This window comes from Eublepharis macularius, chromosome 8 (assembly GCF_028583425.1).
Source record: "Eublepharis macularius isolate TG4126 chromosome 8, MPM_Emac_v1.0, whole genome shotgun sequence".
Lineage (NCBI taxonomy): Eukaryota > Metazoa > Chordata > Lepidosauria > Squamata > Eublepharidae > Eublepharis > Eublepharis macularius.
This window is the reverse complement of record NC_072797.1, coordinates 46,852,055-46,877,144: the sequence shown is the minus strand read 5'-3', so window position 1 is coordinate 46,877,144 and position 25,090 is coordinate 46,852,055.

The following is a 25,090-nucleotide window of genomic DNA, read 5'->3' as shown; positions in this document are numbered from 1 at the left end:
AAAAAAACCTTAAAAACTGAGATCATCATGACCTGCTTGAGCATGGCAAAAGATGACGTGTGTAATGAGTGAGATAACCTGCCAAAGTTCCATAGGCAGGCCGTCCCATTAAGGCCATGTGGAAGTGACCTTCATCACATGTGGTGGACATACAAGAAAATATTGGCTAGAAGTACATGGAGAAATGCAAATGATATTAAAATTCAGGTTTGTGATGAATCCCCAAAATATATATTAAATATTTTACCAAGTAATATTACAAAATGCAGAGTGAATTATTTAAGTACATAATGATGGGACAAGGGTAATATTTATGGCAAAATGGAAGACTGAAAGATATCCAGATCTAAATAAATGGAAAAACAAATGATATAAATAAGCTATAATGGCAAAACTAACATCTTATGTACACCTATATACACAATAGGCAAATCACAAAATTTGAAGAAAAATGGAAAATATTTTTTAAATATATAGCTGAAAATTAAGAATAAACTTAAACTTAAATTTAAATTAAAACAGAATATATGTTTGTAACAAAATCATTATTAGATATGAAGATAGACGGGAAAGATGGAATAAAGATATTTAAACAAAAGTGAAAAATTAAGAACACATCTAAGCAAATTTTATATAGATATATGATTTGATTGATAATTATATGATTTAAATGATTGGATTTTATGTTTTATGTTTTTTTATGAGTTAGATGATTGTACTTATGTCATATGTATGACTTAGATTATTGTAGACAATTGTAGTAGTGGACAATTGTTGATGTTTGATTTAGATGATTGTACAATTGTAGTTTGTTTTTGTTTGTTTATGTTTGTGAGTTTTGTTTGTGAGTTTGTGTTTGTGACTTTTTCCATCTTCGTCAGACCAGGCAGTTTGCTCCCTATCTGTCAACCTGCAATTTAACTACAGTGGTCCAAGCAATGGTTACACCTAGGGTAGACTACTGTAACGCGCTCCATGCAGAGCTTCCCTTGAGTCTGATCCGGCGGTTGCAACTGGTCTCAAATGCAGTGGCAAGAATCATCACCAGAGTGCCAGGAAATGCACATATAACCCCGGTATTGTGCCAGCTGCATTGGTTACCGGTGGAGTACCAAATCAGGTTCAAGGTTCAGGTTTTAACCTATAAAGCCGTATGCGGACTGGGACCAGCATATCTGCAGGACTGCCTCTCCCCATATGAGCCCCGGAGGACACTTCATTCTAGTGAAAAACAGCTATTAGTTGTCCCTGGCCCCAGAGAGGCCCGCCTAGTGTTGACCAGAGCCAGAGCCTTTTCGGTCCTTGCTCCAACCTGGGGGAACACTCTGTCTGATGAGACCAGGGCATGGCAGGACTTGCTATCCTTTCGCCAGGCCTGTAAGACAGAGCTGTTCTGCCAGGTGTTTGGTCGATGCTGGGCAGGGCCCCCCACTGGTCAAATGGAGGGGATAACTCCTCCCTATCAGGAAATAGCTACCACCCAACCCTTTTGTGATATTCTTTTAGGGATGGTTTGATGAAGGATTATATGAATTGTTTCTATACTGCTGCTTTTTGTACTCTATATTTTAAGCTTTTAAATTATATATTATTGTTTATTGGTTTTAAAGCTGAAATGTTAAAGTTTTTATAATGTATGTGATGTAATCTGCCCTGAGCCCACTGATGCGGGGAGGGCAGAATATAAATCGAATATAAATAAATAAATATTAGCTGAAATAAAACTTTATTTTTTTAAAAAAAGTGGCAGCCTAGCAGGATAGTGCCAGCCACTGGAATTTTTTTTTTAAAAAAAACTGCATTCATTTCATTTTCCTACTCTTATAATGACAAAAAAAATGTCTTAACTGAACACTCTGCGCTTGCCATCCTTCCTTGTTGTGGTCTGCTGTTAGTTTCTTTTCACAAAGGGAGGAAGATTTCCTTTGAAGAAACCCTTCTCCTCAAGTTGTCCTGCAGTGCTGCCATTATCCCTTATGACAAAAATTTTCAGGGATCTGTAGGAGCTGTTTTTGAACCAAATAACACCAAAATTTCAGCAGAGGTAGTGCTGGTTGTTCACTAAAGAACCCCCAAGTTTCAAGAGAATTGGATCAAAGTTCTGCAGGCTCCTGAACAAGATCTCTCCCCAGCCATCATACTTGCAAAGATCTCCCCTCAGCCATCATACTTGTAAAGACAAATCACCCACATGAAGGAAGGAAGGAGAAAGGGCAAACCAGAACACTGCTATGCCAGGCCTTGTGCCAAGTTTCTGCCAGCTGGGAGTCACCTTAAATGGGCTACTGCCAGGGAAATTTGAAGAATCAAAGAAAAACAGATGCCTGCTGCACTGCTGGGCTGATGGTAAGCACCCAAACATGAAAAATAACACATTTTTCTAGAATAGCTTTTTTGTATTACCATTCTGGAATAACTCAAAACAGCTATTTCTATGTATATTTTCAACTCTGTAACTTTGTAATACACACTGTTTATGTGGTGGTTGGTCAAATTACAGCTGCACATTGATAACACAGAGGAGGTGGATACAAATATCTACAGGAACTAAATACAAACTGTGATCTGTACAAAATTCAGAAATAAAAAAAATGAGATACCATGAAGTTCTTGGTGCATCCAATCCATTTCAAAATATCGGGTAACTTGGAACTTTAAGGTCCAAAGGTAAATTTGGTTGTAAGAACCATAAATAGGCAAATGCTGTTCTACGCATGCAAACCTACAGTGTGACTTGATCCCACCCACAATAGATCAAGTAGAAGGACAGGACAGATCAAGCCATCATTCAGCCATGCTCATAAAGGCTTTGTGTATAATGTCATGTATAAGAAAACCAGTACACATTGAAATTTGCCTTTACAAGGAGAAATAACTGTAGGTTTCTTTGACAAAGCTGTGAAAGGAAGGAAAGGGAATCATAGCATTTGACACAGTTAAACATATAAAGTGCATCTGAAATTCAGGTACGGTTACATCAAAATCTAGCAGAGGAATCCGAGTATCTTGTTTCAAAATACAATATTAACTGGGATTGCAAAAGACTGTGTGATCTGTTTTCCCTTAGACCATGCTGCATTCTCACCACTGTACATTAACTGTAGGGTTGCCCAGGTTCCCTGTAGCCCAACCTAGTGGACACGGGGGAGGGAACTTCCTCAAATCATCCCCATACAGAAGCCTTCCCTTCCTTACAACATCATATAACAGTCATGGAATGCTAGTGTCTTTACGGCATGATTTCTGATGTCATTGCACCACAAAAATGGAATCATGATGGGGTGACATCAGAAATCATACCATGAAGGTGCCACCGTTCCATGAGTGTTGCGCGATGTTGCGCGATGTTAATGACATGTGAAAATGACCACTATTACTACATTATGAAAATACAAGTAGGAACTGTTTTGCCTGCTGCTCTCTCAATTAGTATTTGAAAAGTTCCTGAAGTGATCTCTCCTCACAAGCTGTGTGTATATTGCAGGGTGCAGGGGGAGCAGTAGTTAGTCTTTTCTGTGAAGATGACAGCAATGGGACACCCAATACCTTCCAGCATTTAAGTTACCAAAGGGTTCTTCAGCTGCACCATGTGTGCACCAAATATAAGTAGGTGGAGAATCATGAAGATAACATGACAACAGTTGCGGGGGGGGGGGGTGCCATCTTCATCTGGTGTGCAACTGGAACCATGGCTGACAAGTGTGAAAAACCATATTACCATATGCCATGTGGAATCTCTTGCAAGTGTGAAATCAGCAATGATCACACCGCCTATATGACCACTGGTGGTGGGGGGTAGAGGAGCTCTCATGTGAAATCACCCATATTTAGTTCCCGTGGAGAGAAGTCAAAACTTGCCCAGTTGCCTGGAAATTGACAGACTCATAATTTAACTTTCCTTTTATTGCATGAACTCAATTGACAAACTGCAGTGTTTACAAGCAACATGAGTTTATGAATTTGTTAGTGATTGTCGAACAGATAGCATGTCAAAAGGTTTGCCTCAGAAAAGCAAATGTGTGCTGGATAACATTATAACATCAAGTAAACTATGAAGACTCAAGTTAATGGCTCAGAATGACACTGAAGTTTAAGCAGAAATAACAAGAGCCTATTGAGAAGTGTACAATTTGTCCTCATAACTTGTTTCTATCACCTCAAGTGCTGTCCAGTAAAAACAAAGTGATTGCTGCTGTATGCTCATACATTGATACAGAGTTCCTACCTTTAAGCTGTATAGCTCTTCTCAGGTGACAACAGATCAGTAACAACACCAGCCAGTTTTTTTAAAAAATGTACATCAGGAAAAAGTAATACGGCTGATAGAAAGGGGTATTTAGAGAAACCAACAAAGCCTGTCATATGTCTCTAACACTAATGAGCATGAAATGTTTTTACTTTGAAAATTATAGGTAATATTTTCCAAAATGTTTTTTTTTGAAAAATTTTTTATTGGGTTAGGATCAAATGTTTACACATTACAGTCAATATTCCCATTTCCCAATTTCTAACCCCCTCCCTTCCCCCCCCATTTTGTTGACTTCCAACAGTTTTCCAACCCTTTATCCCTTTTCCCTTACTCTTTATATATTCCTCTATCTAACAAATATATATTCTCCCTTTATTCTAAGCAATACTTCTTTAACTATTTTTAATACTCTGTACCCTGACTATGAGTCCCTTTTTCCATAATGGATAAACAATTTATCCCATTTTTCATTATTCCACTTTCAAATATTTCTATATATCATAAACTATGTAAACCATACATTCATATAAATCAACCAGTTTAACTTATACTCTATATGTTATTCATTCTATCTTCTTCTTTCTATTTTAGTTATATTTGTTTACATTAGTATTTCTATTCCCCTTCGGGGACTTCCGGTTTGGGATTCATGGAGGTCTAACGCAGCTCCATTTGTGGAGCTGACCGGATTGCCGTTTTAACCGGCCGGAGGGGTGAAAATAACCCGCGGCCGACTGCTCTCAGGCGGGGAGCAGGCAAAGAACGCTCAAGACCCTAGGGTGAGTTAGATCTCGGACGAGGGGGGGCTCTACACAAGGAGTCTCCCCCCCGATCCTTGAGGTCCCACCTTGCGACGGGTCGGCTATAATCTCTGCGGCAATTTTGGGGCCAATTCGGCTGGCATAAGACCTACATACCCAAGCTTCGATCGGGGAGGGAAGTCGAGAGGAGAATTTAAGATCGAAACAGCTATTACAACCCGAGAAAGCTGGAGAGAAGGTAAAGATCGCTATCTCTTGAAACGGGACAGATTGACAAAAACAGAGAGGAAAGAAAGTAGACTTTTAAACTGCAACAGACTAGCGAAAAGGAGGTGAAGACTCGGCAGGAGTTGTATTTTAAAAGAGACTAAGTTTAAAGAAGTTATTACAAAAATCGGACTATTGTTTTGAATACCTGTGGTTTTGGAGCTGTGGGAAAAAGACACCATCGCGAGACCTGCTGTGGGAAGACGGGAGACAGGAAGTGCGTAACAACAATAGAGTGGCTGGAGGGAAGCGGCCCTTGCCAAAGGACAGGAAGTGGGGAATTGCCATCTTTGAAAGTGGAAGGGTCGTGGCTTCAGCGGAAGAGGAAGTAGGCCATCTTGGATTATAATAACATAGAGAAACCATAGAGAAAAGACGCCCGACATTTTGGATATAAAAAATTAATTTTGGTAAAGATTGGGACATTTAAAAAAAAGGAAAACGTTTAATTATACGCCACGGAGCTGAGGAAGAGAGCAGATTCGTGGGAGCGAGCTAAAGCAAGCCCCACGATGTCGAAAAAAGAGTGGCAATCGGCAATAGAAAACTTGGACAAAAAACTTATAGACATGATGAAAGAACTTAAGGACACGAAATTGGAGCTTATTAAAGAGGTCAAGGAAGTTACACAGACAGTAAAGTCGGAGCTGTCAGAAGTGAAAAAAGGTGTGGAAACGATTAGCAGTGAATTACAAGGAACGCAGCAGAGAGTTAAAACAGTAGAAGACGCGATGGAGAATTTAATAGACACGCAACAAACAGAGATGAGGCTGGTGAAGGGGAGGATGTCAGTTGCAGAAACTAAACACATGGAGAAGCAGCTTCGTTTTCGCGGTCTGCCAGAAGTGGAAGGGAAGTCAGCGCAAGAACAGATGACTGAGGTGTTGGCTGATTACCTGGGGAAGGAGGAGGAGGAAATTGTGGCTATCCTAGATGTGGCGTATCGTGTGAACTCGAGAATTGCAACCCAGAGGAAACTACCAAGGGATGTGATTGTGCAGTTTACAACTAGAAATATGAAAGAGAGGATTGTGACCAAACAATTTCAAGATCCATTGGAGATTGATGGCAAGACAATTATTATAATGAAGGAACTCCCCAGATCAGTGTTATTGGACAGGAAAAAATATAGAGTGCTAATTCAGACTTTGAAGGACATGAATATCAGATACAGATGGGAGTTACCGGAAGGAGTGTCCTTTGAGTTTGGAGGGGCAAAAAAACGCATCAGATCTGAGCGGGAGATGGAGAGATTTATCAAGGACAATGAAAAAGACTTACCAACAAAACCATGAATATGGAGTGTAAAGTATTATCTTGGAATGTAAATGGACTAAACTCACCGAATAAGAGAAAAAATATTTTTCATTGGCTACTAAAACAAAAATGTGATATTGTTTGTTTGCAGGAGACCCACATTAGAAAACAGGATGTAAAATATTTAAAATCTGGAAAATTGGGCAAAGAATTTGTAGCGGCTTCCAACAAGAAAAAAAGAGGAGTGGTGTTGTATATAAAAGAGGAGCTGCAGCCAAAATTTGTTATGAGAGATGTGGAAGCTAGATTTGTAGCAGTGGAATGTAATTGGAACTTAAAGAGAGTGTTGGTAGTCGGACTTTATGCACCTAACGGTGCAAAGGAAAGCTTCTTTGAGGACTTAAGGAAGCACCTAGACGATCTTGTATATGACCAGATAATTCTTGCTGGAGATTTCAATGGAGTGACAGATTTGGAATTAGACAAAAAGACTACAAAAGCACAAAAGAAAAGAGGACTATTGCCAAAGCTTTTTTTTGAGTTGATTCAACAAGAGACTCTCGAAGACGTATGGAGGAGAGAATATCCTAAAACCAAACAGTTTACTTTTTATTCTGCAAGGCATCTTACATTATCAAGAATTGATATGATCTGGGCCTCAAAGGACTTAGCGCTATGGACTAAGGAGGTAGAAATAATGCCGATGGTAGGCCCAGATCACAACCCAATTATGTGGAAATTTGGAAAAAGGAGAAAAAGGAAAGCCTGGAGAATAAATGAGGACCTGTTACAGGAAAGTGAGAATATGGAAACACTGAGAAGAGAGACTAAGTTTTTTATACAATACAACGTGAATAAAGAAGTACCAACCAGTAAAGTTTGGGACGCGTACAAGGCGGTTGTAAGGGGCATACTAATGGACTTAAATGGTAGAGCAAGGAAAAAGAAAGAGGAGAAAAGACAAGAGATTGAGGAGAAAATAAAGGCCAAAGAAGTACAGTTAAAAAAGAGACCAGGGAAAAAGAAAATACATCAGGAAATCAAAATTCTTCAAGAACAGTTAACAGCAATGAGTAACAAAGAATTGGAGTGGAACCTTAAAAGACTGAATCAAAAAGCTTTTGAGGGTGCTAATAAACCTGGGAAATATTTGGCATGGCAATTAAAGAAGAAAAGGGAAAAGAAAATAATAAATAAAATTTGTGAAGAAAACAAAACGTATTTGGAGCAGACTACCATTAGCAGAGCTTTTTATAAATTTTACGCTAAGCTGTATAATAAAAAAGAAGTAAACAAAGAATCAATAGCATCATATTTGGAGAAAACCAAACTTCCAGAGATCTCGGAAGCTTGGAGAAATAAGCTGAACAGTGAAGTAACTGATGAGGAAATAAATATGGCAATACAATCCGCAAATCTAGGAAAGGCGCCAGGGCCAGATGGACTTACGGCTAAATTTTATAAGACAATGGCCAATGAACTGGCACCATTCCTAAAAGAGGTGATGAACGGAGTTTTTAGGGATCAAAGAATTCCAGACACTTGGAGCGAAGCGAATATATCATTGATCCCAAAAGAGGGCCAAGATCTGACTAGCGTGAAAAATTATAGGCCTATATCACTACTCAATAATGACTATAAAATTTTTGCGAAGATATTGGCGGAGAGATTGAAGGGGTGGCTCTCGGAAGTCATAGAGGAGGAACAAGCAGGCTTTTTGCCAGACAGACAAATAAGAGACAACTTAAGGACAGTGATCAATGCTATTGAATACTACGACAAGCGTTGTGACAAAGAGGTTGGTTTCTTCTTTGTAGACGCTGAAAAAGCGTTTGACAATTTAAACTGGGACTTTATGTTTGCCACTATGGAAAAGCTACAATTGGGAGAAAGATTTGTCAGAGCAATCAAGGAAATCTATAGAGACCAGACTGCAGCAATTGTAGTGAATGATGAATTGACCAAAAAATTGACGATTAGTAAAGGAACAAGACAAGGTTGCCCGTTATCTCCATTGTTGTTCATTTTAGTATTGGAGATTCTGATGATACAAATTCGACAAGATGAGGAAATACGAGGAATAAAAATAAAGGACTATTCATATAAGGTCAGAGCATTTGCAGACGACATAATGTTAATTGTAGAAGACCCACTGGAGAACATGTCAAAAGTGATAGATAAGATCAAGGAGTTTGGAGATTTGGCAGGTTTCTTCATTAACAAAAAGAAGTCAAAGATATTATGCAAAAACATGACTAAGCAGAAACAACAATTGTTAATGGAAACAACGGATTGTGAAGTAACTAGTAAGGTGAAATACTTGGGAATTGAGCTGACTGCAAAAAATATAGATTTGTTCAAGAATAATTATGAAAAATTATGGACTCAGATAGAGAGAGACTTGATCAAATGGAATAGATTGAACCTGTCATGGTTGGGCAGGATTGCAGCAGTTAAGATGAATGTGTTACCAAGAGTAATGTTTTTGTTACAGACAATACCAATCATCAGAGACTCTAAACAATTTGAAAAATGGCAGAGGAAAATATCAGATTTTGTTTGGGCAGGCAAGAAGCCTCGAGTGAAAGTAAAAGTTTTACAAGATGCAAAGGAGAGAGGCGGAATGCAACTGCCCAATCTGAGACTTTACCATGATGCAATCTGCCTAGTTTGGCTAAAAGAGTGGATGACATTAAAGAATAAGAAACTATTAGCCCTAGAGGGATATAAAAAAATTTTTGGATGGCACGCATACCTATGGCATGACAAAGTAAAGGTCAACTCGATGTTCCTGCATCATTTTGTAAGGAGAAGTCTATTTACAATCTGGAAGAAGTATAGAACTTACCTACAAGAAGGAACCCCCTTGTGGGTGGTTCCATATGAGGTGATAGATCCGAGAGCTGTGGATAATGAACAACAATGTTTAACGTACAAAGAAATAACTAAGATTGAAGTATCTAAACTTAGAATAAAGACGCAAGAGGAACTATCACCTAACTATGATTGGTTTCAGTATAGACAGATTAGAGACTTATACAACTCAGACTTTGCAAAAGGGGGCATACGAACAGAGAACTCGGAACTAGAGCAGACCCTTCTTAAAGAAGACAAGAAAAGAATATCCAAGGTATACCAAGTATTGCTGAAATGGTATACTGAGGATGAGATAGTTAAAACACAGATGGTGAAATGGGCTATAAATTTCAATAAAGAAATAACAATGGAGGCATGGGAATACTTGTGGAAAACTACAATGAAGACAACGACGTGTATCAATATTAAAGAGAACATTTTCAAAATGATCTATCGTTGGTACATGACACCAAAGAAGATTGCGCTAGGGAATTTGAATACTTCTAACAAATGCTGGAAATGTAAGAAACATGAGGGCTCCCTCTATCATATGTGGTGGTCGTGTGAGGTAGCTAGGCAGTTCTGGGGGGAAATAATAAGAGAAATGAGTGAAATTTTACAGTTTCAAATAAATAAGAACCCAGAACTCCTGCTGCTAAACTTGGGAATGGAGGGAATTCCAGCCCATCATAGGACGTTGATTTTTTATATGACTGCAGCAGCTAGACTTTTGTATGCGCAGAAATGGAAAGTACAAGAAGTGCCAACTATTGAAGATTGGATCTACAAATTGCTGTATATGGCTGAAATGGATAAGATGACAAGAAAACTGAGAGATCTGGACTCAGGGCAGTTTAACACAGACTGGGAGAAGCTGAAACAATATCTGGAGAAGAAATGGGAGGTGGGAGGAAAACTGTGGCAGTTTGAGAACTACTGAAGTATAATAAAAGTATAAAAGAGAGGGGTGACTTTACCGGGGGAGGAAGAGAAATGTGAATTTATAAGCAGTTAGATTAATTGATTGAGATATATATAGATATGTATAGGTTAACTGATAGAGAATAATTAATGATAAGGTTTAAACATGAGGATTGACTAACTAACAATATTTTCTTTCTTTGACAAGATTTATATGCACCAAACTGAATGTATAGAAGAGTTAAATTGATTGACTATCTGAGGAGTTATATAGAATTACCATAAAAAGATGAAATGAGTAATACATAGAGAACAAATCAAATTGTTTGATTTAAATGTGGGAAATTTTTATGGTTTATGATATATAGGTTTATATAGAAATATTCAAAACTGGAAAATGGGATAAATTGTTTATCTAAAGACGTATAGTTTGGGTCTATAATAAGTAAGGGAGTTAAAGATGTACTGCTTAATATAATGGAGAATGTATATCTGTTTTAGACAGAGGAATTTAATAGAAGTAAGGGAAAAGGGACAGAGGGTGGGAAAGCTGTTGGAAGTCAACAAAAGGGGGGGAAAGGGAGGGGGTTAGAAACGAAAAATTAGGGGAAAATTGATTGTAATGTAAAAATAAAAATGTTCTAACCCAATAAAAAATTTTTCAAAAAAAAAAAAAAAGTATTTCTATTCCCCTTCAATCATAAGTCTATATATGATATCAATCAATTTGACTCATATACAGCTTCAAATAAACATATTCAGTTTGGTACACTGTACGGAATCAAAAAGAAAATATTATTAGTTAGTCAATCCTTGTAGTTAACCCTTATGATTAATTGTTTTCTATCAATATTCTATTTATTATTCTATATATATCAATCTAATATCATAACTGCTTAGAAATTCTCTTTTACCTCTTCTCCTCCCCGGTAAAGTCACCCCCCTCTACATTTTATTGTACTTCAGTAGTTCTCAAACTGCCACAGTTCTCCTCCCACCTCCCATTTCTTCTCCAAATATTGTTTCAGCTTCTCCCAGTCTGTGTTAAACTGTCCTGAGTCCAGGTTTCTCAATTTTCTTGTCATTTTGTCCATTTCTGCCATATACAGCAATTTGTGGATCCAATCTTCAATGGTTAGCACTTCTTGTATTTTCCATTTTTGCGCATACAAAAGTCTAGCTGCTGCCGTCATGTAAAATATCAACGTCCTATGATGGGCTGGAATTCCCTCCATTCCCAAGTTTAGTAGCAGGAGTTCTGGGTTCTTATTAATTTGAAATTGTAAAATCTCACTCATTTCTCTTATTATTTCCCCCCAGTACTGCCTAGCTACCTCACACGTCCACCACATATGGTAGAGGGAGCCCTCATGCTTCCTGCATTTCCAGCATTTATTAGAAGTGTTCAAATTCCCTAGCGCAATCTTCTTTGGTGTCATGTACCAACGGTAAATCATTTTGTAAATGTTCTCTTTAATACTAGTACATGTCGTTGTCTTCATTGTAGTCTTCCACAAGTATTCCCATGCCTCCATTGTTATTTCTTTGTTGAAATTTATGGCCCATTTCACCATTTGTCCTTTAACTATTTCATCCTCAGTATACCATTTCAGCAGTGCTTGGTATACCTTAGATATTCTTTTCTTGTCCTCTTTAAGAAGGGTCTGCTCTAGTTCCGAGTTTTCAGTTCGTATACCTCCCTTTACAGAGTCCGAGTTATATAAATCTCTAATCTGTCTATACTGGAACCAATCATAATAAGGTGATAGTTCCTCCTGAGTCTTTATTCTGAGTTTAGATTCTTCCGTTCTAGTTATTTCTTTGTAAGTTAAACATTGCTGCTCATTATCAACAGCTCTCGGATCTATCACCTCATATGGAACTACCCACAAAGGGGTTCCTTCTTCCAAATAGATTCTATACTTCTTCCAGATTATATATAAACTTCTCCGTATATAGTGATGCAGGAACATCGAGTTCGCCTTTACTTTATCATGCCATAAGTATGCGTGCCATCCAAATATTTTTTTATATCCCTCTAGGGCTAGTAATTTCTTATTCTTTAGCGTCATCCACTCCTTCAACCACACCAAGCAAATTGCGTCATGGTAAAGTCTTAGATTGGGCAGTTGCATTCCGCCTCTTTCCTTTGCATCTTGTAAAACTTTCATTTTCACTCGAGGCTTCTTGCCTGCCCATACAAAGTCTGATATTTTCCTCTGCCATTTTTCAAATTGCTTAGAGTCACTGATGATTGGTATTGTCTGTAGCAAAAACATTACTCTTGGTAACACATTCATCTTAACTGCTGCAATCCTTCCCAACCATGTCAGATTTAGTCTGTTCCATTTAATCAAATCTCTCTCTATCTGAGTCCATAGTTTTTCATAGTTGTTTTTAAATAAGTCTATATTCTTAACAGTCAGTTCGATTCCCAAATATTTCACCTTGCTTGTTACTTCACAATCCGTTATTTCCGTTAACAATTGTTGTTTCTGCTTAGTCATATTTTTGCATAGTATCTTTGACTTCTTTTTATTAATATAAAAACCTGCCAAGTCTCCGAACTCCTTGATCTTATCTATCACTTTTGGCATGTTCTCCAATGGGTCTTCTACAATTAACATTATGTCATCCGCAAATGCTCTGACCTTGTATGAATAGTCCTTTATTTTAATTCCTCGAATTTCTTCATCTTGTCGTATTTGTATCATCAGGATCTCCAATACCAAAATGAACAGCAGTGGAGACAACGGGCAACCTTGTCTTGTTCCTTTACTTATAATCAATTTCTTAGTCGCTTCATCATTCACCACAATTGCTGCAGTCTGGTCTCTGTAAATTTCCTTAATTGCTCTAATGAATCTTTCTCCCAATTGTAGCTTTTCCATAGTGGCAAACATAAAGTCCCAGTTTAAATTATCAAACGCCATTTCAGCATCAACAAAGAAGAAACCAACCTCTTTGTCACAACGCTTGTCATAATATTCAATAGCATTAATCGCTGTCCTTAAATTGTCTCTGATTTGTCTGTCTGGCAAAAAGCCTGCTTGTTCCTCCTCAATGACTTCCGAAAGCCACCCCTTCAGTCTTTCCACCAGTATCTTCGCAAAGATTTTATAATCATTGTTAAGTAACGATATAGGTCTGTAGTTTTTCACATTAGTCAAGTCTTGGCCCTCTTTGGGGATCAATGATATATTCGCTTCATTCCAGGTATCTGGAATCTGCTGGTCCTTTAAAACTCCATTGATCACCTCTTTTAGGAATGGTGCCAGTTTGTTGGTCATTACCTTATAAAATTTCGCTGTAAGTCCATCTGGCCCTGGCGCCTTTCCTAGATTTGCAGATTGTATTGCCTTGTTTAGTTCCTCATCTGTTACTTCACTGTTCAGTTTATTTCTCCAAGCTTCCGAAATTACTGGAAGTTTCATTTTCTCCAAATATAACGCTATTGACTCTTTATTTACCTCTTTCTTATTATACAACTTAGTGTAGAATTTGTAAAAGGCTCTACTAATGGTAGTCTGTTCCAAATACGTTTTATTATCTTCGCAAATTCTATTTATTATTTTCTTTTCCCTTCTCTTCTTCAGTTGCCATGCCAAATACTTCCCAGGTTTATTTGCACCTTCAAACGCTTTCTGATTCAATCTTTTAAGATTCCACTCCAATTCCTTATTATTCATTGCTGTTAACTGTTCTTGAAGTATTTTAATTTCCTGATATAATTTCTTTTTCCCTGGTCTCTTTTTTAACTGTATTTCTTTGGCTTTTATTTTCTCCTCAATCTCTTGTCTTTTTTCCTCTTTCTTTTTTCTTGCTCTACCATTTAAGTCCATTAGTATGCCCCTTATAACCGCCTTATAAGCGTCCCAAACTTTGTCAGTTGGTACTTCTTTATTTACGTTGTATTGTATGAAGAACTTTGTCTCTCTTCTCAACATCTCCATATTCTCTCCTTCCTGTAGCAAGTCCTCATTTATTCTCCATGCTTTCCTTTTTCTCCTTTTCCCTAATTTCCACATGATTGGATTATGATCTGAGCCTACCATCGGCATTATTTCTACCTCCTTAGTCCATAACGCTAAGTCTTTTGAGGCCCAGATCATATCAATTCTTGATAGTGTACAGTGCCTTGCAGAGTAAAAAGTAAATTGTCTACTTTTAGGATATTCTCTTCTCCATACATCTTCTAGAGTCTCCTGTTGTATCAAGTCAAAAAAGAGCTTTGGTAATAGTCCTCTTTTCTTTTGTGCAGTTGTTGTCTTTTTATCTAATTCCAAGTTCGTCACTCCATTGAAGTCTCCGGCAAGAATTATCTGGTCGTATGAAAGATCATCTAGTTGCTTCCTCAAATCCTCAAAGAAGCTTTCCTTTGCACCATTAGGTGCATAAACTCCGACTACCAACACTCTCTTTAAGTCCCAAGTACATTCCACTGCAATAAATCTGGCTTCCACATCTTTCATTACAAATTTTGGCTGTAGCTCCTCTTTTATGTACAACACCACTCCTCTTTTTTTCTTGTTGGAGGCCGCTACAAATTCTTTGCCCAATTTTCCTGATTTTAAATATTTTACATCCTGCTTTCTAATATGGGTCTCTTGCAAACAAACAATGTCACATTTTTGTTTTAATAGCCAGTGGAAAATATTTTTTCTCTTATTCGGTGAGTTTAGTCCATTTACATTCCAAGATAAAACTTTACACTCCATACTCATAATCTTGTTGGTAAGTCTTTTTCATTGTCCCTTATAAATCGCTCCATCTCTCGCTCAGATCTGATGCACTTTTTGGCCCCTCCAAACTCAAAGGACACACCTTCTGGTAACTCCCATCTGTACCTGATTTTCATGTCCTTCAAGATCTGAATTAGCACTTTGTATTTTTTCCGATCTGATAACACTGACCTGGGTAGTTCCTTCATTATGATAATCATCTTGCCATCAATCTCCAATGGATCTTGAAACTGTTTTGTCACAATCTTCTCTTTCATATTTCGTGTCGTAAACTGCACAATCACATCTCTTGGTAATTTCCTCTGGGTTGCAATTCTCGAATTCACACGATATGCCACATCTAGGATAGCCACAACTTCCTCCTCCTCCTTCCCCAGGTATTCAGCTAACACCTCAGTCATCTGTTCTTGCGCTGACTTTCCTTCCACTTCTGGCAAGCCACGAAAACGTAACTGCTTCTCCATGTGTTTAGTTTCTGCAACTGACATTCTCCCCCTCATCAGTCTCATCTCTGTTTGTTGCGTGTCTACTACGTTCTCCATCGCGTCTTCTACTGTTTTAACTCTCTGCTGTGTTCCTTGTAGTTCACTTTGTATTGTTTCCATACCTTTTTTCACTTCTGACAGCTCCGATTTTACTGTCTGTGTAACCTCTTTAATCAACTCCAATTTCGTGTCCTTAAGTTCTTTAATCACATCTAAAAGTTTTTTATCCAGGTTTTCTATTGCCGATTGCCACTCTTTTTTTGACATCGTGGGGCTTGCTTTGGCTCGCTCCCACGAGTCCGCTCTCTTCCTTAACTCCGTGGCGTAAAATTTAATGTCCTTTTATTTCAAATGTCCCGGTCTTCTTGCAGAAATTAAATTTTAAAGAGTCCAAAATGTCGGGCGTCTTTTCTCTATGGTTTCTCTATGATTTTGCAATCCAAGATGGCCTACTTCCTTTTCCGCTGAGGCCGCGACCCTTCCCCTTTCAAAGATGGCGATTCCCTTCTTCCTGCCCTCCAGCAAGGGCCGCTTCTCTCCAGCAACTCTATTGTTGTTACGCACTTCCTGTCTCCCAACTTCCCACAGTAGGTCTCGCGATGGTGTCTTTTTCTCACAGCTCCATAACCGCAAGTATTCAAAACAATAGTCCAATTCCTTTAATAACTTCTTTAAACTGAGTCTCTTTTCAAATACAACTCTTGCCGAGTCTTCCCCTCTTTATCGTTAGCCTGTTGCAGTTTGAAAATCTACTTTTATTCCTCTCTGCTTTAATCAATCTGTCCCGTAACAGAAGATAGTGATCTTTACCTTCTCATTCACTTTTCTCGGGTTGTAATCGCTGTTTCGATTTTAGCTTCTCCTCTCCGTTTCTTCCCCCAATCGAAGCTTGGGTATGTAGGTCTTATGCCAGCCGAATTGGCCCCAGAACTGCCGCAGAGATTGTAGCCGACCTGTCACAGGGTGGGACCTCAAGGATCGGGAGGGGACCCGTTGTGTAGAGCCCCCCCTCATCCGAGATCTAGCACACCCTAGGGTCTTGAGCGTTCTTTGCCTGCTCTCCGCCTGAGAGCAGTCGGCCGTGGGCTATTTTTCCCCCGCCAGCCACTTAAAACGGCAGTCCGGTCAGCTCCGCAAATGGAGCTGCGTCAGACCTCCATGAATCCCAAACCGGAAGTCCATATTTTCCAAAATGTTGTGTGTTTGTGTGTATAATATTTTATACATTAAATGTAGCTATTTATTTATTTAGTTCTTTTAACATGCCTTTTACCCCAGAACCCAGAAAAGTATCTGAAGAAGTGAGGTGTGACTCACGCAAGCTCATATCCTACTACAAATTTTGCTAGTCTTATAGGTGCTACTAGACTCTTGCTCTTTTCCACTGCTACAGACAGACTAACACGGCTACACATCTTGATCTATCCCCAGGAAGCCGGCATACCAAGCATTGTTCTCCCCTCCTAGGTTTTATCCTCAGAACAACCCTGTGTGATACATTATGCTAAGAGGTAAAGAAACTGTCCCAAGGTTTCCTGGATTGTTTCTTAGCACACTGGGGAGGATTTGAACTGGGCTCTTCCAAATGTTAGTCAAACTAGATGTTCAGGTTTTTAAAAAGTTGAGTCCAGGTTCCCCAGACACAAATTGGGTTCCTGCAACCACACATCAGTTGTGGGGAATGGATGCTGAAAATAAAGGAGAGCCCAAACAGCCCCAGAACACCCCCACAGGGGAAGGAATGGCTCTTCCCCCCTCCCAAGTTGTTTCCCCATGTCAAAATAGCACAGGTGGAGGGTATTTCCAGGATTTTAGTGATCGATGTGCACAGAATTCTCCATGTGGAGCAGCAAAAGCAGAAACACACCACTACCACCCCAGCCCTGCTCACTGTTTTGGAAAATGGCTTGAGAGGAGGGCTTCCTTTATTTTTTAACAGCCATTCTCCACAGCTGTTATGTGGCTGCAGGGAACCCAAGTTGGGTCTGGGGAACCTGGACCCAACTCTTGAAAATCCTGTACATCTAGTTTGATCCTTGGTACAATACTGTAACCATTACATCACACCTTCTCATTAATGACCAAAGAGCTATGTTACAAAAAGCTATGATTTTGACTGCATGTTTGATATTTTTATCTGTGGTTTTGATTGTCATACTTCGGTGGTGTTAATTATTCTTTTAGTTATGTCATGCATATTATATGTATGCATGTGTGTTCATTAACACATATTGTTTTGCTCTATGTTATTCTGCATGTCCTGGTTAAGGGGGTGTAATTACAGTTGGACATAATATCTACATTGACACTATAGTTTGTGGTCAAATGACCAAGTGACAGGTAGGTAAATGGTTCACTATTCTGCCTATCTCCATAAAGGAAGACTCATCTCCTCTCAGCCTGAAATCTGGGGAGCTTGTTGCTTTGTTCCCAGGAAGAAATATTTTCTCTGAGATTAGGGCCTCTAAGTGGTGCCAATCAAGGTATCCCATGTCCCTCTCTCACAATAGGTTTCTAATTTCTCCTCCCCAAAACTTCGCCGTTTCCTGGCAAGGCTAGGACCTAACAAAGTTTCCCAGGAAGGAGACACGAAGTGAACTCCAAACTCATCCCCTCCACTCATGGGGAGTGGAATTTCATTATCTGAAATTCTTCTTCTTTTCTTCTTTTTTAGATATAGCCACAGATTCCACTTATTCATTTTTTTGTCTTTTAAAAGAGGGATTTCTCTTTCATTCAGCTTTCTTTGAAGATAAATCAATATACCCATTTGTAACTTCAGCCCTTGCAGTTTTATATTACATACCACATGGTGTTGCTCTAGCAGGAAGATAGAAAGGCTTGAAAAGACACTGCCTGCCTCTGAGCATCTATGGAGTGAAATTTTGAAATGTTGCAAAGTTTTCCTTTCTAACCCTCCTCTCTTGGAATTTTTCTTTGATCAGAAATGAATTGATTCAAAACTGACTCCAAATTCCTAAAAAGATTAAAAGGAAAGGATTTTTGGATTTCAGGGAGGAATTGAGTAAAGAGAACTTAAGAGAATTCACCAATCACCAGGGAGTCATCTTCTGAACCATCTTGTTCAGCAGCTGTGTGCTTTGTTCTGCCTGAGCTAAATAAATCTGATCATATCAAATACTATGTGTTTGGCTGCTGAACCTGTTTGCTGGAAAATTCATGGCTTCCATAATAACTAGGTTTGCCAATCTCCAGGTGGAACCAAGGGCTAACTTAGAATTACAACATATCTCCAGCCCACAGAAATCAGTCTCCCTGGAGAAAATGGCTGCTTTGGAGGGTAGACCATTTGGCATTACATGCTTCTGAGGTCCCACCCCTCCTCAAACCCTGTCCTCTGCAGGGTCCACCCCCAAATTTCCAAGAATTTCCCCACCTGGAGTTGGTAACCCTACTAATAACATAATAATAACACAAAAAGTTCTTCATATCCTTGGACCATGATATATGCAAGATCCACCATGACAGGTCCACTCATCTAAGCAAACCCTTTAGAAGGTGCCAACCTGCCAATGGGTAAAATTAATAGTTTCCCATACATGTGCAGTATTGGTTCTGGCATCCTCCTTGTGGAATGCCCTGCCTTAAGAGGTCAAGAAGTCTCCAACACTTCTGATAATCCACAAACAGTGTAAAACAGAACTATTTGGAAGGATTTTTTAAAAAGTCTACTGTTTATTGTATAGATTATCTCATTCTTATAGCATTGTTTTCTACATTTGTAATTCCATTTTAATGCATTGTTTATTGGTTCTACCATATATCTCTGCATTGTTTTACACTGTGTTACTTGTTTTGAGTCTCAGCAAAATGGTGGGCTATAAATACAGTAAGTAAATATGTAAATCCCTGTTATGGGGGAGTTACAAACATACATGGCTTCATTACAATTAGAACATGTTTACTACAGTTGATGAATATGTCTGAGAGATTTAATTCGATCATGAAACAGTAGTTCTCTCTCATTTTGAGAGATGATCTGATCTTCAGTATCTCTGATCTTTCTTGCAGCATCTCTGTGTGTTTGCTCAGTCTTTATTATAGGAGAAGTTTTTGCTATCTATCCTTACCATTTGCAGAGGATCTGGGCAGCTAGTCCTTCTAGGAGGAAAGCAAAGCCTCTGTATCAACAGCAGAGCTGTGCTTCTGCCTGTCTAACAATTACATAGTCCCAGTTAACAGACCAGTCAATGCTCACTGGAATAATTCTCCTAAGCCCCACACTAAGGTTGCCAGCACTGCCTGGGCAAATGCCAGGAGATTTTCATGTCAGTGGCTGAGGAGGGTGGGGTTGGGGAAGATGTGACATCACAGATGTGTGATGCTCTAAAAATTTCCTCTAATCTGTGTGATAAAGACCACATAGATGTAGGGAAATTCCTTTCGAGGCACTAAGAAGGCCATATTCTAGTCATTTTTCTCCAACTCCTCAATTTCTCAAAGGGGTGACTGGGATAGAAGGTATAAGTTTAACCACTGCAGGTAGGCAAATAGGAAGCCTAGCTTAGACTCAGCGCAATCATTAGAGAAAATGTTTACTTTGCAAAGCACTGCTAATTGGAATGATACCCCCCCCCCACCATATTTGGTGTCAATATAGTTTAAATATTCTGATTGCTCAAGTTCCCAGGCAGGTATATGTCTGCTTAGGCTTCTCTCCGTTCCCTACCTTACTGCCCTTGGAAAATATAAACTATAACTAGACATGGGCACAAACAGGAAAAAAAATTCCGAACACCCTGTTCGTTGTTCATTGCCATCCACAAACAACATGTCCCCTTGACGAACATGTTCGTGTTCATGGCCCTTTAAAGATCCCTTTAAACTATCAGCTGGCAGGTGGCAGGGGGGATTCCCCCTTGCCACCTGCCAGCTGATAGTTTAAAGGGTCCTTTCCTGCCACGTGCAAGGGGCAGGGCCCTTTAAATGCCCCACAACCCACACCCTCCTGCCCCACCCCAGCACTGCTGGGCTGCTGCTTCTGGGTGCGAGAGGGATGGAGAGATTCTCTCCGTCCCTCTTACAGCGGGCAGAGTCAGCACCGTGGGCCACTGCTGCCCGCTGTCAGAGGGACGAGGAGGCTCACCTCGATGGTTGTTGTGGGTTTTCCAGGCTGTATTGCCGTGGTCTTGGCATTGTAGTTCCTGACGTTTCGCCAGCAGCTGTGGCTGGCATCTTCAAAATACCAAAATACCAAATACTGGACAACACTTCCAACTACTTTGTCAGACTGCACAGGGAAGCCATTGAAATTCACAAGCATAAGCAAAACTTCAACAGGAAAGAAGAAACCTTAAGAATGAACAGAGCATGGTTTCCAGTTCTGAAAAACACCAGGCTAACAAAACACTCTATACCCAACAATAGCCCTGCAGAGAAGATTAGCACATCAAGTACCAATCCATATGCAAAAGAACCTCCTCAGGATACAGTGAAGCCTCCTGCCATTAGCATTCCACACCCTGGGAAACTCTTACAGGATGACTCAGCTCAACCCCACCCCTCCTGAGTAGATATAAATGACCTGCCAACATTTTTTCCACACTGTGACACTGAGAGATCTCAGTCTTTTGGTGCTACACCTCTGAAGATGCCAGCCACAGCTGCTGGCGAAACATCAGGAACTACAATGCCAAGACCACGGCAATACAGCCCGGAAAACCCACAACAACCATCGTTCTCCGGCCGTGAAAGCCTTCGACAATACATCGAGGCTCACCTCGTCCCTCTGACAGTGGGCAGAGCTGGTGCTGCCACAAGGCTGCTTCTGGCCACTGTCAGAGGACAAGAAGAGACTCCCCTGGTCCCTCAGACAGCATGCAGAGCTGGTGCCACCACGAGGCCATTTCTGCCCGCTGTCAGAGAGACAAGGAGAGACTCATCTGGTCCCTCTGAAAGTGGGCAGAGCTGGCGCCACCACGGGGCCGCTTCTGCCCACTGTCAGAGGGACCAGGAGAGACTCTCCTGGTCCCTCTGACAGCATGCAGAGCTGCTGCCACTGCGGGGCCATTTCTGCCCACTGTCAGAGAGACTAGGAGAATCTCCTCATCCCTCTGACAGTGGGCAGAGCCAGTGTTGCTGCGGGGCTGCTTCTGCCCACTGTCAGAGAGACCAGGAGAATCTCCTCATCCCTCTGACAGCGGGCAGAGCCAGCACCTCAGGGTTGCTCCTTCCTGGTGCCTTCTTTCACACCGGGAGAGCCGGCGCTGCTCCCTTTGCTGTCATTTTCTCTTCACAGTGGCAAAAACTGTACTGCCTGTTGGAAGCTACTTTAAGGGGTTACAAAACTGACCTTCCCAATGTCCAACACCCACCAAATTTGCAGGGAACATAGTCCTCACTGTCCTTTGAAGATCCTCCATGTTTCAGAGAGATTGCAGCCCGGGAAAGGTATGATCCATGGGTCCCCCCCTTCGCTGTCTATTTCTCTTCTGAGCGGCAAAAACTGAGCTGTCTGCTGGAAGCTGAAGGGTTAAAGCTAGAAGGAAAGCCAGAAGGAGTTCAGATACAGTTCAGTCCTTGCCATTGCCAGGGGAATTGATTGAAGGCGCCAGAGTGTCTGGCTTCCCAAACAGCGGCCGAACACAACAAATGAGGCTTGCAACCAGGGTTCATTTCCTAGAAAAAGAACTCATTAGCAGATGTCATTAGCATATGCCACACCCTCTGACATCACCAGAAGTGTGTCAGAGGGCAACATCCACCCCTGAGGTCACTTTCTGCAAAAATCTCCAGGTATTTCCTTAAAGCAGAATGAATTCAAAGCAGCTTACCCTTCTCTGGAGAGCCAGCCTTGCTTGCACTCACGCACTCACTCACTCACTCACTCTCTCACACAAATAAAGCAGCAGAGCATAATGAATCCAAACAGCTTACGTTCCTTTGGAGTCCAGCACCACTCGGCTTGCACTTATTCACTCATTTTCTCTCTCTCCCTTCCCCTCTCATGAGTCACAAATGAAAGTAAAGCAGCAGAGCAGAATGAATCCAAGCAGCTTACGTTCCTTTGGAGACCAGCACCACTCGGCTTGCTCTCGGAGAAAAAGGAATCATGTGGGCGTGGCCAAAACCCACCTGACCTCTTTTCAGATCTACCAGAATGCCGTTCCTGTGCGTTCCGCCTCCAAATGAGCCCTGCTTGCGACAACCACCTGTTCATTTGGAATGGGGACTCACGAATGTCCTGTTTGCAAACAGATGAAGGGGATGTTCGTGGGTTTTTTTTCAATCATATTTCTGTTTGTGCCCATGTCTAACTACAACACATCACAGGGAAACAGAAACCAAAAATAGAATGCATCCCACAAACATTGCAACACCACCAAAATAGCATCCAGATGTTGCTTATTCAGTTTAATTAAAAAGATGGAAATAATTTCATTCAGCTTAATTATCCTTCCAAAATTCACTGACTCATGTATGTCTTAGTTTTTGATTAGTAACTTTCTGAATGGCCTTTTCTACATTGGTGATTTTCTCCTCTCTTTTTGAATATTCACTCCTCAAGGATCAAGTTCATTTTGGCCACCTACCTTTCCACACACCACTTTTGATCCTGGTGTAGGTGCCATTTTCTTTTTGTCCACACCACTATGAAATAAATAGGGGTATGTGGTGAGATATGGACATCATTGTTGGAGTCACTGGTGCCGTCACATCACCACCAACCCTTTTAATAACATTTTTGTGTACGCCCAATTGTGTTATTATGTTACCACATTATGACATCACAACAACCAAAGGCACCCAGCACTAAGGTATTAACAGTAGGGGCAAAAAACCAAAAGAGAAATGAAAGAAAAAGGAAACTCAACGCAGCACATATTTCATCTTGGCACAGTGTCACACCAAACAGAACTTTTAACCCAAAAAGTATAGGAACCTAAAAGAGATCCATGTAACCACAACACAAATTAACCATCATTATATTGTTATGATGCACTACTTTTTTTGTGAAGAGAACTTAATGAGATTATAACATTGTAATGTCATTGTTATCGCATTGTGTTGGTTTACCCCCCACCTCCCCCGGTGCTGGCTTCTGCCTTCTATTATGCTTGGTTTTAAAAGAAAAATCCCCCCCCTGGATGGGGGGGAATGAAAGGAAAATTCTGCATGATAGAAAAAGCCAACTCAAAACTTAATTGTAAAAAATATTGGATGGTAAACAGAGGTAGAAAATCCAAAGAGAAATCTTGAAAACACCATGCTGAAATCTGAAGGAGGAGTGAAGCATCCAGAATTTGGAAGAAAACTCAAGGAGGTATGGGGCCCAAAGTGGCAAAAATCACTCATGCAAAAAAAAGCCCATATCTATCCTTCCTTTAAAAAAATGCTTAGCTTGTAAGCAAGTCCCATATAATTAGGCTGCTTTCACACACTTTGGATAATACAGTCTTTGTGGACTATAGCAATAGTTTGCAACTGGATTTTCCTGTTTCACACAAGAAAATCCAGTTGCAAACAATTGCTATAGTGCATGGAGAGTGTATTATTTGATGATATGTGAAAGCAGCCTGTATCTTTAAAGTGCCATAGTTAGATAGCTGCATGTAACCTTAGTAGCTATGATCAAGGTAGCTATCAAACAATTTTGATTTTTTTGACAAAGTAAAAAACTAACAATTTTGTAAGTTTCGTGCTCCATTTTTTTCCATTTTAATGTAGCAAAGTGTGACATCTTTTAACAAAATGTGCAGCTACCAACACATAAATGGTTTAAAGCTACAGTAATTTTTAAAAGCTATGACGCTCATCTTGACCACACCATTGTGAGTACAAAAGTTTCTCTTGTACAATTAGAACCACAGATAAGTATATAATGGTTCATGCAATGGTTACGCTCCTTCACCTTCCCCTATCCCCTCACTAATGGATGCTGAGTATTTTTCTGGGGCAATCTCCTATGAATAAGCTGTAATTTTACTAAGACTAACTATGATAATGACCATTTTTCTCTATTAATAACTTGCATTAATTCAATTTATGTTTCAGGTGCTGAATGAGCTTGAGGGATAGGCTGAGAGGCATAAAAACAGTATTTGCTTTGCTTAACTCTACATTTGCCTGAGCTTCAACAAATGTAATACATTGAAGTATAGACATATCAGTAGGGGCGGTGCCAGGGTTTCTGGCGTGCGCAGCTGCCCCTACATGCGCGTGCACAGAGTGTGCGTGCGCTCCCCCGGACTGCATGATGATGTCATTGTGTGTGACATCACGCAGCAAGCGGGCAGCATTGGCCGGCGGGTGGCTGGGATGGTGCGCGGAGGCTGCCCATGCTCCCAGTCGGGCATGGCAGGTGGCTGGGAAGGTTCCGCACACCGTCCTGGAGACCTGCCGCGCCTGGCCTGCAGCTGCTGTGCCCAGCTGGGGGTGCGTGTTGGCAGCAGTGCGGTGCTGACTGGCTGCAGCAGCTGTGGGCCAGGCACGCCGGCTCCATGGCACATGCCCCCACCCCAGCGCCCTCTCCGGCACCCCCTTCAGCGCCTCAGCACTTGAAGCAGGGGCTGGACCTGCCTCAATGGGCAC